The sequence below is a fragment of the Hylobates moloch genome, unplaced genomic scaffold (genome assembly GCF_009828535.3).
Source record: "Hylobates moloch isolate HMO894 unplaced genomic scaffold, HMol_V3 SCAFFOLD_7, whole genome shotgun sequence".
NCBI classification, from domain to species: domain Eukaryota; kingdom Metazoa; phylum Chordata; class Mammalia; order Primates; family Hylobatidae; genus Hylobates; species Hylobates moloch.
In genome coordinates, this window is record NW_026652282.1 from 134,489,338 (window position 1) to 134,506,274 (window position 16,937).

The window sequence follows — 16,937 nt, forward strand, 5'->3', positions numbered from 1 at the left end:
CCCAGGTGAGGCGGGCTCCTTCTGGGGGTGCTGTGTGGACGAATTGCCCTTGCTTTTCTGACGCGGGAAACTGAGGCTGACTTGGGGAAGTGGCAGAGCCAGAGGACAGCTGGGTGTCCCGCTTCTGACCCCTCAAGGCGGCAATGGCAGCTTTCGGCTGTCACCTGGACTCCTCGTCTTCTCGAGACAGCCTCCCCTCCCCACCCCAGGACCTTTTCTTGTGGCGGTGCGCCTGCCAGGCCGCCTTCTCCCTGCCTTCCTGAGCTCCAGTCACCTCATGCCTCAGCAATCCCACCATGTAGCAACTTTGTGCCACCGTCAGTTTCAGGCTCTGTGCCCCCAGTGGGTGACACACGGCCATGACAGAAATGCTTGTTCCTCAGATCACGAGTTCCTCGTGGCACGGTCACCGAGGCCTGGTGGCCCTCCCCTGGCACGTGCTCACCCTCCCTCCTCTGACCAGGGCATACCCAAGGCCAGCTCTGTCCTCCCCAACCCGGTCCCTGCCCCTGACCCCACAGTGGTGGCCCAGACAGAACCATACTAGGTCCTACAGCTGCTCCTGACTGCTGCAGCCATGGCCGTGTCTGAGTGGACCCACAGTGACACATGGGGAGGGCAGTGGGCAAGGAGGCAGTCCTCCCCTCTGCCATCGTCCCGGGGCCAAGTTCCTTCTCCTTGGCTGGCCCTGCTGGCCCTCCCCACTGCAGGATCCCCATCCCTCAGCAGGCAAGCTCCACGTCCTGTGGGCCACCTCCTAGGTCTCCCTCTAGTCCAGCAACTGGTCATGACCCTGCTGTGAGTCGCCACTTTCCTGGTTCAGGCACCATCGCTCCAGCGAGCCCCCGTTTCAGTCTCCCATCCCCGTCAAGCAAGAGGCCAGATTCCTTCCGAGCACCTCCCAGCCCCACTCCCACCCCAGGCGCACAGCCCTGCCAGCTCTGAGCCCTGACCGCACGCCGCACACCCTCTGTTCCAGCTCCACCTGCTGACCTCCCATGAATCCTCTTAGTCACAATTCAAGTGGAACATTCTCCAGGAGTCTCTGCCAGTTCCCCAGCTAAAATTGACTGCGCCTGAGTCTGTAATCCCACGACCCATTCCTATTTCACTCTGCTTGGCATTGCAATGATCTGTGAGCATGTCTCCCACGAGCTGGGTCCTAAGCTCTTTGCGACACGTGGTACGGAGTCGGCATGTGGCCGGGGGCCTGGAGGAATGAGTGAATGGGGGCCCGGCCCGCAGAGGAGGAACTTAGAGGCCTGGGAGGCGGAGTCTCCATTCTGGAAGACGGGGTGGGGTCGAGGTGCTCTGCTAACCCTCATTGTCTTCATGAATGCAATAGGCTATAGGGCAGACAGGATCCATCAGTTAAAGTAGGGCCCATTTAGAGCGACTGTTGGCTGCTGTGGAGACCAAATGGCGTACACTTTGCTTTTCTGGGTTCTATATAAGCCTGGGCGATGGCCTCCCTGAGGCCCAATAAAGACAGCAGCCATCGCTGAAATGGCCAAGAACTGAAGTGACTAGGCCTATCAGTTCTGCAGGCCTGACAGAGTTTCCGGCCTGGGCTGGCTGCCGAGAACGGTCTGTAGGCACCAAAAGGGCAGGGAACATACCATTTCTGTGCTCTTTCATCTTTCTGACCTTAATTGGCTAAATTGAAATGAGAACCTCCACAGAGAGGGCCTCACACCTTCCGGCATTTGCACCATCCCCGCACAGACTGGCCCGCCGCGTGGTGGGAGACAGCCAGGGGGGTCCCTGGCTGCTGCCTCCAGGGGCTGTTGGAGGGGATGGCCCAAGTCCAGGCCCATTACTCAACCGCCTTCTGGACTCTTCTCTCCAGCAGGGCCCAGACACCCTCACCTCCCCACTAGGCTCAGAGTGCCTACTCCCCACCCAGTGACTCAAACCCACCTGACCAGAGACCCAGGGGTCCTCTTTCCCCTGTGTTGTCCCTCCCTGGCTTTGGGGGCTCTCCCGGCACCTCCAACTTAATCCCCCATGGACTTCCTCCAGGCCCTGGGCAGCCCAGCATCCTCCAGAAGGCTCGGCACTTTCTAAGTAGGGGGCACACCCGCTCCCATGGGGCCCCTCTCAGGACCCCATGGCACGCACTGAGTTTTGAGCCCACATCTGCATGCCAGCTCTTGACAGACATGTTTCTTTCACTGCACCCTTGGAAACACCCTACGAGGGCCAGGAGAACTCTCCCTGCCTTACAGAGGGGGAAACTGAGGCTCAGGAAGGCTCCTGCTTTTGCCCTGGTTCTCCCAGCCCTGCCTTCCATGTGACTTGAGGTGGGTCATGGCCGCCCGTGCTGGGGCGCTCTGATGACACCCCTCAAAGCCTCCCCAGCAGGCCCAGGCTGCATTCCACTTGGCCACCTGCTCCGCCTTTATGGAGGAGAGAACAGAGGGAGGGCGAGATCCCACCACCGTCCTCCAGATCTCAGGTGATGCACACGTCGGGATTCACCCCATTCTCTTTCCTGAAAACAGCCCCACTGCACCCCAGTCGAGCACCCCTTCAGTTTCTGGGGTCTGTGTGGACATATATCCCCACAGGGATGATGGGGCATGTACTGCCAGGAAGTCCCAGCTGCCGTCACCCCCTAGTCACTGGACCCTCAGTGATGAGAACATGCGGCTCCTGGGTGTTCAGACCATCTGGATGCCAGAGCCAGGCCCGGGATGCCGTGGCCCCCAAGCAAGAAGGCAGCAGAACTCAGGGGCAGAGGGTAGGAGGTGGAGGCCTGGGGCCTACCTGGGCACATGCCCTCCACCGTGGGCCCTCCTGGAGGCAGACTGTCCGTCACCTGCTCCCTACAGACCCACCAGGCAAGGGCCCGCCTTTCAGAAGGGCCCATCACTCAGCGACATGACTCACTACGGGGATTCCTTAAAACAATAGTCCCCCATCTCTCTCCACCTCCAGGCTCCTAGGACACAGGCCAGGCCCGGCAGAACCCAGAGAGGAAAAGCAAGCCAAGGCAACAGCGAGAGGCGTGGCCCAGGCCTCATAGGTCAGGCCCGGGGTGGGCTCCTGGACCAGCTGGGGAGCAGGTGGGGAGAGGGCATGGAAGGAGGGCGCCCAGTCTGGCAGCCACCCTGGCCTCTCCTGGGCCCGGCACGATCCTAGGCAGGTGGAGATGCTGGTGGCTGGTGTGCACCTGGGAGACCCCTTTTATCCCTGATTCCCCACGTGTTCCTGCCCTTGCGCCAGGCCCTCTCCTTCCTGCCTCCCCCGTCCCCTCCCCTCTGCTTGACGCACCTTGGCGACCACCCGGGAGGGGAAAGGAGGGTTCCAAGGACAAGGCCTGCGTGCAGCCAGGGAAGGGGGAGGGAAGGAGCTGAGGCAGAGAACAGCCTCATTAATATTTCAGAGGCACCGTCGCTGCAGCTCCTGGGCCCTCACGGCTCCACTTGTGCTGGTGGAGGGAGGAGGATGGGAAAAGAGAAGGAAATAAAACCCGAGAAAACAGATTTAAAGGGACAGGCTCCCCCTCTGCCCCCCCACCGGCCCCCAGTGCTCTGTTCCTTCCTCCCCCTGTTCCTGGTACAATCTGTACACATGACAAGTGGCTCTCATGCCTGGAACAGCTTTGGGCAAAAACAATAGCCGTCACCATGGCGCCCCCTCCCCACTCTTGCATGCACCCACCTGCCTGAAGCTCTGCCCTGCAGGGCAGCCCTGGAGGGGCCACCTTGGGGACCCACTGGCAGTTGCGTGCAAAGCCAAAGCAACCGCCTGTCCGGCGCCGGGTGCCACAGAAAGACACAGGCATTGGAAGTCCTCGTTAACAAGGGTCCAGACAAGGAGGATTCTGGAACCCACAGAAACCCCCTGGAGGTGGCAGGAGCCCAGGAGTTTGCCCGATTCAGCCTGCGCCTTTGGGTGGATGCACTTCTGCAGCACTCCTGGCCCCTAGGTGGCCCAGTGCTCTAGTCTAATCTACAGCAGCCCATGCCAGACCTGGGTGGGCACCCCTCCCCACTCAGGGAACTTCACGAATACAGAGTCTTGGGTCCAGAGCTTCCCACTCAGAAGTGGGAGGACCAGAATGCTATAAAGCACCCCAGCCCCTGGGGGATCTGGGTGTCTAGCCGAGCTCGAGACCACACATTTGCCTGCCTTCAGAGGCTCCAGGGCTGGCCCAGAATTCTCATTCAAACAAGCGCCGCCATAGAATGGAAGACGGTGCAGCCACCGTGGAAAGCAGTAGAATTCCCACAGGAACCCCCACCCCACTGCTGGGGTAGGCCCCAAAGAATTGAAAGCAGGGACACAAACATATTTGTCCACTCAAGTTCATAGCAACATTATTCACAATAGCCAAAAGGTGGATGCAACCCAATATCCGTGGAAAGGCAGCTGGATAAACACGATGTGGCCCATCCAGCCATAGAATAGGACTCGGCCTTCAAGAGTAAGGCCATTCTGAGGCGGGCTTCAACATGGCTGACCCTTGAGGACGTTGGGCTCCGTAGAAGGAGCCAGTCACAGAGAGGCCAACACTGTAGGATTCCACTCCTGTGAGGGCCTCATAGGAGAGCTGTGAAATCCGAGGGGATGGACCGTGGAAGGGTGGGTGCCAGGGGCTGGAAGGGTGGGGAGTTGGGGTTGGACGGGGCCAGAACTTCAGTTTGGGAAGACGAACAAGTTCTGCGGCTGGAGGGTGGTGATGGCTGCACAGCACCGTGAATGTGCTTCTGCCCCTGGGCCGCACACTTAAACATGGTGAACGTGGTACATTTTATGTGATGTCTATGTCACCACGATAGAACACGCAAGCAGCCCCCACCAGCCACTTCGCCCTGTGTCCAGGGTGGTGGACACTGGGCCTGAATGGCCTCCCGTGTGCCCAAGCCACACGCTGTGATTGCAGGAGTTTCACTGCCTTGACCAGCCCAATCAGCCAGCAGTTCGCTCGTATGGATTTTAACTTCCAGGAAACCCCCCTACTGGATATGGAAACCCAAGCAGACCCTTCCCCACACACCCTACCCCCACCCTACGGCCTCTGTGACTTTTAACACCACCCATATCCTGCCCAGCCAGGTGGGTGCCCTATTTGGTGTCACAGGACCAGATCAGTGGAGAGAGGCCATCACCACCGCTCCCGCCCTCTTGCTCACAAATGGCCCCCTCTTTTGCTGCACTTCTTCAGAGGTACTGACCCCATTCCATCCCCAGAAGGGCTGGCCAGGTCACCTGGGGAAAGCCTGGCCTCAAGATGGGTACCTTCCATTTCTCAAATGTGTCTTGAGGAGGTGTTAATGAATCCCCAGAGGTGTGTGGCAGAAACTTGCTAGCTACTCTCCCACTTCCTATGTCATGTTTTAATTTTCAGCTGTCTTGTCATCCAGCTAATGATTACATTCCCCCAACTCCCTTGCAGCTAACCATGACCATCTGACTATGTCCTGGCCAACCGGGTATGAGCAAAAGTGACAGGGACGACTTCAAGGGCCGTGTCCTTAAAGAGAAGGAATGTGTTCTCCTCTGCCCTTCCCCTCCTTCCTGCCAGCTGGAATGCTGATGTGGGGACAGGTGCTGCCGCAGCTATCTATCTGTTGCCATCTTGCACATGGAGTCCATGTATGACACAATCAAAGGAGCTCAGATTCCTGAGGGCTAAGTAGCTGTTGCGCTGGCCCTAGGTTGCCCACCTAGACTCTTACATGAGAAAGAAGTCAACTTCTCTCACTGAAGCCACTGTTATGCTGGGTCTCTGTTAGATAGGCCAAGCCCATAGCCTGAGTACATGTTCACTCCTAACTCAAATCCAGCCTGGTTCTGGGAGAGCCAGGAGGCCTCCCTGAGGTCTCCAGGACCTACCAAATCCCCACTTTCCCCTGAGCTCCCTGGGGGGTGAAACTGTCCTAGAAGTTCTAGCTAAGGCAGAAGGGAGAGGATAGAGCCACGGACGAGAGGCAGAATGACTATCACTCTGCCAGAAGCCTCTCTGGCAGGGGGTGGCCATCCCCACCAAAGAGCACACGCAGCTCAGCCACAGAGTGGTTAGAGAGCCTACTCAAGGTCACACGGCAAGCCAGGAGCAGAGGCCAACGTGACCTCAAGTGGTCTAGCTCCAGAGGATTGATTCTACATTGCTCCTCTGCCAAGTTACGGCCCTGAAAACCCCAGAAACGCAACGAGCAAGTGATTAGAACCAATTAAAAGAGCTCAGCAAAGTGACTGGACAGGAAATCTGTCCCCGTCAACCTCAGGGCTCCAGAGTGCAGGTGCTGGCTTTGGTCACTCAAGCTCTCTGGGCCTTCACTTTTTAATCTGTGAAATGGTCCTCGTTCCTTTTCGCTGGGTTGGTGAGAAGGCAGGGCTCCACCTACCCATACACCCTGAGGCTGGTCCCCAGGGGACTGGGCCCATTTTCCCCGAGGTTCCTTCAAGCCCATGAGATCTCCAGGAGCCGAGCAGGGCAATGCTCTTTGCTGAGTCAGCCCCTCCCACCACACGCGCCCCTCCCAAGGCTTGTCCTGAAGTCTTCAGCTGGACTCCAGCTGGACCCCAGAGTTCACAGGTCAGGACCAAGCTCGACCGGTGAAGCCAGAACATTCCGTTCAGCCGGGGGCTGAACCCATGTGCCTCTCTGGATGCTTCCCCAAGCTTGCCCGGACTCCCGCAGTGCTCCTGTCTCCCACACAGGCGGCCCTCACAACGCTGGGTGTCCCTGGATCCCACGGGGAGGTTGGAAGTCCCTTTGTGATTGGGGCCAGAAGTCTACACTGAGGGTTGGGGGACAGTCATTTGTTTCCTGCCAGAGAAGGCAAGAGCTGCAGAAGGAGAGAGCGAGGGAGCAGGAAGCATAATGACACTAATTATCCAATTACAGCGGGTGTGCGAGCTGCATTGCAGCGTGAGCCTGGCCAGCCACTACCCTGCCCCCACGCACTCCCCACGCCCCTCCTACCAGCCTGGGCCTGCCCAGCAGCCCCGAAGGCACGGACGGCATGGGGACCTAGAAACGCTGTGGCTGTGGCCTGCATGGAAGACTCTAGCCTGCAAAGGGATGGAGACCTCGTGTTTGGGGTCCAATAGGAAGCCGGGTCCTTGTCCTCCCAGCCCTTCATAGCCAGAGAGCATGTGGATGGGAGGAGAGGTGCCCCAAGTTGCCCCAGCTCTACTGTGGTACCTCGGTGCCCGTCCCAGCCCGCTTCCAATCTCGGAGCCAGCTCTGAGGACCGGAAGCCGTCAAGGCCTAAATAGGTAATTAAGGAAATTACAGGCAGCTGGAGGCCATGGGGCTGTGGGCCCCGGGCTAAGTCCTTCCAGCCTGGACAGGCAGTGACTAAATAAGAAGCTACCAGGACACATACACGTGTCCTCCTAGGGAACGAGTCCCATGGGGCCCCATTAGGCATCCTGGCAGGGGCAGTAGAGAGGGCATCCTGGTTTCTGGAAGCAGGCCAAAGTCCTTGGGAGGACAGGCTGGGGGGATGCATTGGTGTCAAGGTCAGAGGCCAATAAAAGGATCTGGAAGGCAGACCTCCGACTGAAGGTGGGAGTCAAGCCTGCCCTTCTGTGACCCAGACCCAAGGAACGAGCACACTGAAGTATCCGTGCCACTTTCCCCAGCTGAGGGGGCAGGATGCCTGCTGCCAAACGTGGTGATGGAGGAAGAGCCAGTGGCGAGGGTGCCCAGAGAGAGGGTACCTCAGAAGCTGCAGCCAAGGCTGTGACAGCAGGACCTGAAGGTCATCAAGGGCTTGGCTGCTGTCTGAATCGCATGAACTGAGCATTGCTGGCTCATTTTTGAATTGCCTAAGACACTATTTCTGACCGAGGAACCTGGCATACGAGCCCAAAGCTTTTCCAGCAAAGCCCAGAGGAAGCACCACAAAGCTCCTGCAGTGCTCCAGGAGTGCCTGAAGGGAGTGCAGAGGCAGAGGGCCCCCTCTCAGGCCGGGACCCAACACCGACGCAGGGCTCTGAGTCTCTCCCTTCGCGCGCCCCACAGCCCATCAGGTCCCCCCTACCCTCCCACCACCAGCTGCTCCTCCAGTTCCTGACCCTCTTATCGTCACCTGTCATCAGCACCATTCCTCCCGCCCCCTCTGTGCTCATGGACAGATGCCCGCCCTCCCCACTGGGAAGGCACCGGGAGAGCACAGCTGCGCTGGGGACAGGACCCGGAGGGGTGGATTTCTGCTCTGTGTGCTCACTCCCCTCCCCTCTTCCCTTAGGGGAGACCCCAACCCTGCCCTTCTCCATCTCAGATACCCCCTCCCACGATTGTGCTATAGCCCAGCTTCCTCCTTCGGGGAAGGGTGGATGGGGTGCAGAGGGCCAGGAGGTGGCCTGGGAGCCCTGACCCACCCCATCCCACCTACAGACACAGCCACGAGTGCCTCCCTAGGGGCTACCAGGGCAGGCGCCTGGGGCAGTGGCCCCCAGGTCAGCGCATTCTTACCCTCTGGCCCCATGGATGGGTTACAAGGGGGCACTCTTGCTCCACTCCCCAGGACGGAGGTTTCCAAGCCTAGCTGCTGGTCCCAGTGCTGTGGGCAGGTGAGCCACAGGCCAGGAGGGAGAGACGAGACTAGGTGGAAGACATGCCCTGCCCGTCCACAGCCCTCCCTCTTCTCCTGCACCAGGCGTGGGACCACCAGCTGGCAGCCGCCCTCTGACTACAGGAGAGCACCCAGAGACCCCAGGAGCCAGAGGAGCCAGGACCAGCTGCTCCTGAGCCCAGCTCTCCCGGGCCTGTGGCTCCAAGCCAAGATGTGGCAGTGTCTGGTCCTGGATCCTTCCAGGAGAAATGGAGCTGAGGCCCCTGGTGGGGGGTGGAATGGACCCTTGTGCCTGGTGAGCCCTTGCTCTGCCCGGGAATTGGGGCTGGACACACTCTCCTGCCCCTGCTGCTGTCTGAGGGAGCCAAGCGTTTACCGCCGGGCTGGTCCAATCTGGAGAAAGGGCCCCTTCCCATTTGGTCACGCCCTGTGCCGCCATCACACCCCTGGCCCGCAATCTGTGGGAATGTAGGTTCAGTTTCGAACCGGCCACTCCATATGCCTTAACCCAGTTCAGGGTTTGATTTGAAATGCTAGAGTGCAGGGAATTCTGAGGGTCAGGACAGTGATTTCCAAAAGAGCAGCAGAAAGGCCAAAGTCCTGTCATTTGAGGTCATCTTCTGCCGGCCCACAGTGGCTTCCCAGTGTCCCGCGCTCTCTTGTACTGCCGGCTTTGTTTTCGTGTTTCTCAGTCAGGAGGCTGTGGCGTTCCCAGGGCCGTCTGGCTATCCTCAGCTGGGGGCCTTCACTCAGGATGGCGCTTTCCTGCCCACACCCGCCTCCCGTCTGCCGAGAGTCAAACCCACAGCGTCTGCACAGAGCCAGCCGCCACTCCACCCCATGGGGACCGGACTCATCTGCGGCTTCAGAACTCTGAGGATGTCCAGAGAATGTATCGCCCAGTGCTTTATCTTGGCGGGGAGGGAGGAAGGGGGACTTGACAAAGTGGTTCTAAGGTCCACCGGACAGAGAAGCAAGCTGTAGGATTGCTGAGGTGAGGCCAGCGGGTCAGGTATTAAATGATACCAGGTACAAGAGGCAAAAGCACATCACCAGCACAGCAGCACACAGATGGGCCCATGGTTCAGGTCAGGCAGCCAGCACCAGGTCTGACTGCAGACCAGTGTCAGTGAGTGCAAATGAGCCAGGGAACAACCGATTTGCTACTACAGATGGGGACAACTGGCTAGCAATCTGCAAAGGATGCACCTTAGATCCTCACCTCAAACTATTCCCTAAGACACATCTCATTTGGATGCAACAGGTTTGGCAAATTACAGCTTAAGTGCCAAATCTGGCAGCCCAGTGTTCTTGTGAATAAAGTTTTATTGGGACACAGCCTCGCCCACTCATTTTGCATTGTCTGTGGCTACTTGCAAGCTACCATGCAGAGTTGGGTACTCGGGACAGAGACTATGTGGCCTGCAAACTGGCCTTTTGCAGAAAAAGCTTGCCAATCCCTAAATTAAAGAGTTAAATATCTTAAAAATGCAACTACACCACCCCTATACACACACACACACACACACACACACACACACACACACACACGAAGACACATGGAAAACTCAGAAATGAACAGCTCTCAAATTTCCGAAAGGGATTTTGTAAGCCTGGAAACAATGGAAGAAATCACAAATAATTGTGAGCAACAAAGTGTTTACCTTTTGCATGAAAAAAAAATGGCAAAGAACAAAGGTGTTAAAAATTATTTGCAACAAACCTGTTAAATTGTCACTGTTTTTTCATGCATACAGTTTATTCAAGCCCACAGAAGAAACACTAAGACTTCAATAAACGCCTTTCATTCCAGCACTTTGGGAGGCCGAGGTGGGCAGATCACCCGAGGTGAGGTGTTTGAGACCAGCCTGGCCAACATGGTAAAACCCCGTGTCTATTAAAAATACAAAGATTAGCTGGGTGTGGTGGCAGGCCCCTGTAATCCCAGCTACTCAGGAGGCTGAGGCAGGAGAATGGCTCGAACCCTGGAGGTGGAGGTTGCGGTGAGCCAAGATCACCCCACTGCACTCCAGCCTGGGTGACAGAGCGAGACTGTCTCAGGAAAAAAAAAAAAAATGAAGGGAGGAGCAGATAATTCACAAGGAAAAGACAACTTATAAACATGAGGAAAAACGTGCCCCCTCATCAGCAATTAAAGACATATAAACTAAAGTACATATTTTTGACCTAGATACTTATGACAATTTGTTTGATTAAAATATCTAGTGCTGGCGAGGTTCAGTGAGCGAGACCATCCAGTGCGATGAAAAATCCCTTTTGGAGAACAAGTTGGCAGTAGACACCTCTGTCTGGGTCCTCTCCTCAGGACAGAGGCTCCTCAGCAGAGCTCACGTATAAGAGCAAAATAAATCTGACTGCCTGGGTTTCCAAAAATAGCCAAATAATTAAGTGAATTACAATCTCTTGGGAGAATATTATTCAGCCATTAAAAATTGTAATTACTGAAGGCCGCCTGACACATCCCGGGTGCTTGGTAAATAACTGTTGAATGATCAAATTTCTTCTTTGCACGGTTCAAGATCATTCTTTATTTTTACAATAAGCACTTACTGCTTTTATAATCGTAAAAAAATTAGACTATAACCATTTTGAAAGAAACCATTCATTTAGGAAGGGATTATATTAATAAGGAAAATGCTTATGTGAAGTAAAAAAACAGATCGCACAATGGAGCCCGTGGTATAAGGACAGCAGTGTGAAATGAGTCAAATGGAGACGTTGCATTTACATTACATCTTCGACTTCTCTGTGTTTTATACGTTTCCTATAGAGAGCATATTAAGAGTATTGTTTTTAAATAGGAAGAAATCAATTAAAAAAAAAAAAACCCACGACTCCTCCCTGCTGTTTCCTGAGCACAGGCAGCGCGCTGGGCATATGGTGGGGTCTAATAAGGACCAGGCGGTGGCCGGATCTGGTTTTTGCCCCATGCTGGGTGTGCTAGGGCCACTGGAGTCAGTACGAGGCGAGGTCTGGGCATCCCCCACGGCACAGTGAGCTGCTGGGACAGAGGCCCTTTCCCTCCTCCCTGGTCTATGTTTGTCTAGGTATTTGCGCAGCCCCTGGAGAGTACATGCTTGGCCACTCCCTTCCAAGGAGCCATGGGACAGTGGGCTTGGCGGGGGGTGTCTAGGTCCATGTGAGGACTCGGGTCTCCATTTGCTCTAAAGCAGCTCTGTGTGACAGTACATCCTGGAGTCTCTGCACTGTCCCTTATGGTAGCCACCAGCCACGTGTGGCTGCTGAGGAGGCGGGGTCAGGGCAGGATGGGCGGGGTCTCAGGTTGTGGACCCGAGCCCTGGGAGATACCGGCTGGCCTGGTGGCCTCAGTCCGTCCTCCCGGCCCCAGCCGGGTTTGCACTCTTACTTTGGTGAACACTTAGCAAAGCACAAAGGCTCCAGGAGGGCAGGAAGGGCATTGCATTTGCTTTTTGCTTTCCGTCGTCTCCCCTGAAGCAAACACAGAGCCTGGCACACAATGAACCAGGGCAGTGTCCCTCATGCCCATCACATCAATAAGATGTGGCCCCTGGCATAGCTGGCGCCATTCTGACGATAGAATGCACTCATCCATTCTGAGGAACGACCCTCTCAAGCCCAGCCTGGCACTTTCTGTCCCTACCTGTTAAGCTCTCAGACTGGAGCCTGTCCCATCACAGAACACCTCTTCAAGTATCTGTGAGCAGTCAGCCCTCTTTGGGGCTTCTCTTCAGGATGGTTCTCTAGGGGAGCCCAAGCTGCTGCATTAGTGGCCTTGTGCCACCAGGGAGTGGGTGTGGGAGGTGGCTTCAGGGTCCGTGTGAGGACTCGGGTTTCCATTTCCTGTAAAGCAGCTCTGTGTGACAGAACATTCGGGAGTGATGGAAATGTTCTCTCTCTGCACTGTCTGTGACGGTGGCCACCAGCCTTGGGCGGCTCCTGAGCCCTTGAAATGTGGCGGGTGCACCTGAGGAAGTGCATTCTAATAAAATCGCTGCTTGGACAGTGCAGCTGGGGAAAGTGCCTCGAGCCTGTGGCCTCAGGGGAGAACTTCTCACTGGAATAAAGTGGTTGCTCGCTTACTGAGAGACCCACCTACAGAGCAAGAGAGGCTGGCTCAGAACCCCTTTAAAGAAGATGCTCTTCAAGGACACGGACATACTCGCTTTGCACAACTTTGATTTGGAACCAAGACTCCGGAAAGCTCCTTGTGCTCTAAGAGTCCTGCCAGTCCCAAGATTCCCCAACCACTGGCATTTCCACCCTTGCCTTGTTGCTCTGATTCAAGTCCTGCCACCTACTCAGCCATGTGAACTTAGACTTGTCTCCTTCCCAACCTTGGGCAGTCCAGGATGCCCGAATTCCCCTGCATTTGAGAGCCTGCTTCCCTCTGCCCCGGTGACGCGTGGCTCTGATCCTTCTCCGCAGGCTCCCAGGCCCACTGCCAGCACCGCCCACCCCAGAGAAGGAGCCCAGGCAGGGGAGGGCTTTCCAGCCCGGGCGCTGCTTGGCCTGGCTTCTGCCAGCTTAGCCAGGGCGGGGAAGGGAGGAGCCCTGTGCATGCTCCAGGTCTCTGCCTGGCATACCCAGCCCAGGGCGTTGCTGGGGAGCTTGCTGCAAAGTCACAGCAAGAGCCCAGTGCCTCGGCCCATCTCAGAGATGGCACTGGTGAGGCTCGCACGTGCTTAGATGGAAGTGTCTGCCTTCAGTACCATGGCACAGGTCCCCATCTATCAGCTGCCATTTACGTGCACTACCAGTGCTTCTGGGTGCCCTGAAGGGGCCACGAATGCAAGGCAAGCCGGTCCCTGAGTTGCTGGAGATTGATATAAATCCACCTGTTGTCCATTTCTCTCAGTGGGTAGGTGGGGCAGAGGTGCAGGTGGCTCAGCTTCTGAGCTGCAAGGTCTTCCCAAGAATCCCTGGCTTCAGCCCACAAGGCCGGGAGTACCCGAGACAGTGAGTGCACACGAACCACACTCTGTTCTGCTGACTTCCGCACACATTTCTGGAGACACAGGAAGTAATGGCTACAAGCACAGACCAGACTCCGGAGCCTGATGGACTGCATTCCAGCCCTGGCTTTGCTACCTACTGGCTGTGTGACCTTGGGCAAGTTACCTAGCCTCTCTGGGCCTCAGCCTCAATGCAAAATGGGGATAACAGCACTTGCAATCATTTGTTGTTGTTTCAATTAAGTGGGCAGGGAAATGTCTGTGCAGCACTCAGTGTCTGACATAAAGTGACTGCCATTATAACTATTATCATTGTTGACATTACTTGATGTGCTACTGACCACTGATGGAGACAGTGGCCATTGGTGAAATACACAAGCCATCAATTTAAAATCAGAAGGGAGTTAGTTCATATGTGCTGATGACTTGCTCCGTGAGGTGGGGGAGGAGGCGAAAAGGCCCGAGGAAGCTCTGCCTGGCTCTGCTGGCTGCAAGAGGCCCAGAGGGTACTCAGCTCTCAGAAGCCCCTGGGGCTCTGGGGCGCCCTCATCCTGTCTACTGGGCAGGGAAGGCACCCCTTTCCACAAGACATTCTCAGAGGGTCCTCCACAGCTGACCCCGGCACTCCGTGGCTGCATCCCTGGGCTGGGAGCAGACGTTCTGGGATGGAGAGCACTCACTGACTCACAGGCTTGGCTTCTCCCGCTAGTGAATGATTCAACCTCTGAAGCTCCAGCTCGCCCAGGCCCACCCCCACCCTCCGTGGATCTGGAATGGAAAAGGGACTTGGCCAAGGTCACAAAGACCATCAGGTACGGGGCTGCTGTCGCTGAAGCCCCAGGCGCCCACACGAGCCTCCTCTGGCCCCTTCCTTGCCCCTCGGGGGCCGATTGGGGCATCTCCATCACCTGGCATTGCGGCTGTCCCCTGGCATGCTCTTAGCCTTAGGGCCTTCATTCCTCAAGGGACCCGCTCTCCTTCTGGCTCTGTGCAAGCCCCCCCCACCGCCCCACGCCCGCCCCACTTCCATCTGCCTGTTACCCCCCTGCTGTGTGAGAGCATGCCTACTCCTGCACTCAAACCACCTGGCAGTGCTGGGCACGGCCCAGGTGGAGCTGATGGAGACTGGCTGTGTCCTTGGCTCTCCCCCCGCCTCGGGGCCTGCAGCAGTGACAATCAATGGCCCGGGACCACAAGTTCCCAGCCCCTTCCGATGGTGCAGACTTGAGGGGCTGACCTCACCCTGGGACCCTCTGCTGGGTCTCAGCTGTGTCCCACAGGGGCCCAGGCATCCCCAGCCCTCTCCTCGGCATCCCAGCTCCCCTTTCTTGAGCCACAGTGGCTTCGGTTTCCTCATCTGTGAAAAGTGGCGGTGGGGGGTGGGGGTTGGGGATGAAAACAGCCATTCACTCGTGTAGTTGATGTGAGGCTCAGAGGGAGCTCAGGAAGTGGAGCTGGCCTGTGATTATTACGATAACCTCTCCCCGCCTCCCTGCCCCACCAGGTTCGTAGGAATGTCCCCAGCCATCTGCTCATGAAAGAAGGGGCCTCAATTCAGGGCTGAATCCTTTCTCCTCTTGGGGGCCTCAATGATCCCATCTGAAAAATGGGGACAAAAATCCAGGCCTTGCCTCTCCTGTTCAGTGAGTCTGCAGATTCAGTGAGGTCAAGGTCATGAATATGCCATGCAGAAACCAGGTGCCCACTCTGTGCCAGGCCTGTGCAAATGAAGAGCCAGTCCTTGCCTTAAGATGGTCACTGACTAGTGAGGGGCGATGGCAGGGGGTGAGGGCACAGAGCCTAGTGGGCAAAGGAGGGGAGGAGGTGCAGGGGGTGCCTGCCAGACTGGCGCCCAAGTCAGTCAGGGGAAGTCGGCTGACTTTTAGGGTGCCAGCGGAATTCAGGATGGGGGCCAGTTGGGGACAGGCTGGACTTGATCCTTCAGCAGGCAGGGACTCCCTTGAGGTCGGAGGCCCTGGGGCTTCATCTTTGAAAGTTATATGACCTCGCCAGGAAATGGCAAGCATCTAGTTGAAGAATTCTGGTCCCTTCCCTGCCCCTTGAGTGAGCGAAGGAGCATTTCCACAGTCTCTCCTAAACCCTCATGGAGCCCTCACCCCGGGGGCTCTCCAAGACTCCCTCCAGTCCTGACCTGCCCGGGTGCCATGCCCCTGCCCTGCCTCCCACCCCTCCTCAGCTGGCTGGCTGAGCCACCAACCCCCAGAAGGGTCAGCAGAAGGAAGGACACCAGGTCATAGAGAGAGAAGCCCATCGTCTCGGGCTCTGGGAGATGCGGCACCTGCCACTCCAAATTCCAGAATCTTAAAGCCAGAGCTTTCACCCGTGAGAAAACGGAGGCGGCCACGGGAAAAGCTGGCTGGCCAAGGTCACACAGGAGAGGAGGGGGAGACAGCTGTTCCTGGAGGGATGGAGAAGTTACCTAGGTGCGGCCCCGGGCGGCTCCTCGTGGGCACTGCCCGTGACCGCGGTGGGGTCTGCTGGGCAGCCGCGTGGGCGTGCGGGGAACGGTGTGGGAACGCGAGAGGGGAAGGATGATACAGTGTGAGGGCGCGGGGGGGAGGGGGTGCCCGAGGCTCCTGGAAGGTGCGTGCGCACTGGCGGGCTCCCGGCCCAGATCCCGCGCCCCCGGCTGTGCCCACCCTGAGCCCCGGCCAGCAGCCCCCAACGGCCTTGTTCCTCAGACACGGATGCGCGTGCGCGGGCGATGCGGGGCGCAGGGTGCAGGGTGCGGGGAGCTGCCCGCCGGCCTGGGGCCCCGGGGTGACGCGCGGCCGCAGTGCCGCAAGGACACGCAGGCCCGGCGCGGGGCTCAGATGCCTCGGGCGGGGACCCGCGTCCCCCTACCTGCCGCCGCACCACCTGCCGGGTCATCCTCCCATCTCCACCCGCGCCTGTGCCCGCGCCGCGCCCGCGCCCACCCCGGCGGCGCCCGCGCGCCCCGAGCACCACTTACCCCGGCATGGGCACGGCCGCCGCCGCGGCCTCGGCTCCGGCGGGCGCTGTCGCTGCGGGCGGGCGTCAGGCGGGCAACGATCCGCTCCAAGGACGGAAAGGCCCGGGCACGGGGCGGCCTGGCCGGCGGCGCGGGACGCGACCCTCTGCGGCGGGCGAGGGCTGCGGCCGAGTGCTCCCCACGCTCTGCACCGGCGGCGGGCGACGCGGCGCGCTCGGCTCCAACCGCAGCTCTGAGCGCGGAGGGAGGGAGGGGGGAGGGGGAGGGAGCTGGGTGAGGAGGAGGGAGGGAGGAGGGAGCGGGCGCGGGGGGCGGTGCGCGGCGCAGGGTCCTCGGGGCTCCGGAGCTACGCGCCCGATGCGCGCCCTTCTGTCCCCAGGACGCGCGAGGGTGCCCGCCCTTCCTGGCTTGGCATTGCCCCCAAAGGGCACTGGCCGAGTGGGGGCGGGTGGGGATGGAAACTCGGGGACC

The 16,937-nt window shown here is 58.1% G+C and overlaps 1 protein-coding gene across 11 annotated transcripts in view; it reads right to left on the bottom strand.

Annotated features, from left to right (window-relative positions):
- ATP2B3 (ATPase plasma membrane Ca2+ transporting 3) overlaps nt 1-16,700 on the bottom strand; it is a 65,611-nt gene extending 48,911 nt beyond the window's left edge. For 10 of the 11 annotated variants that reach the window (XR_009214332.1, XR_009214331.1, XM_032757930.2 and 7 more), the window contains exon 1: nt 16,467-16,679. The gene's annotated coding sequence lies outside the window, so the exon portion shown is untranslated. Of the gene's footprint in view, nt 1-16,466 lie in introns of all 11 variants that reach the window. The other variant, XM_032757928.2, reaches the window with a different exon arrangement.
- Nucleotides 16,701-16,937: the final 237 nt, after the last annotated feature.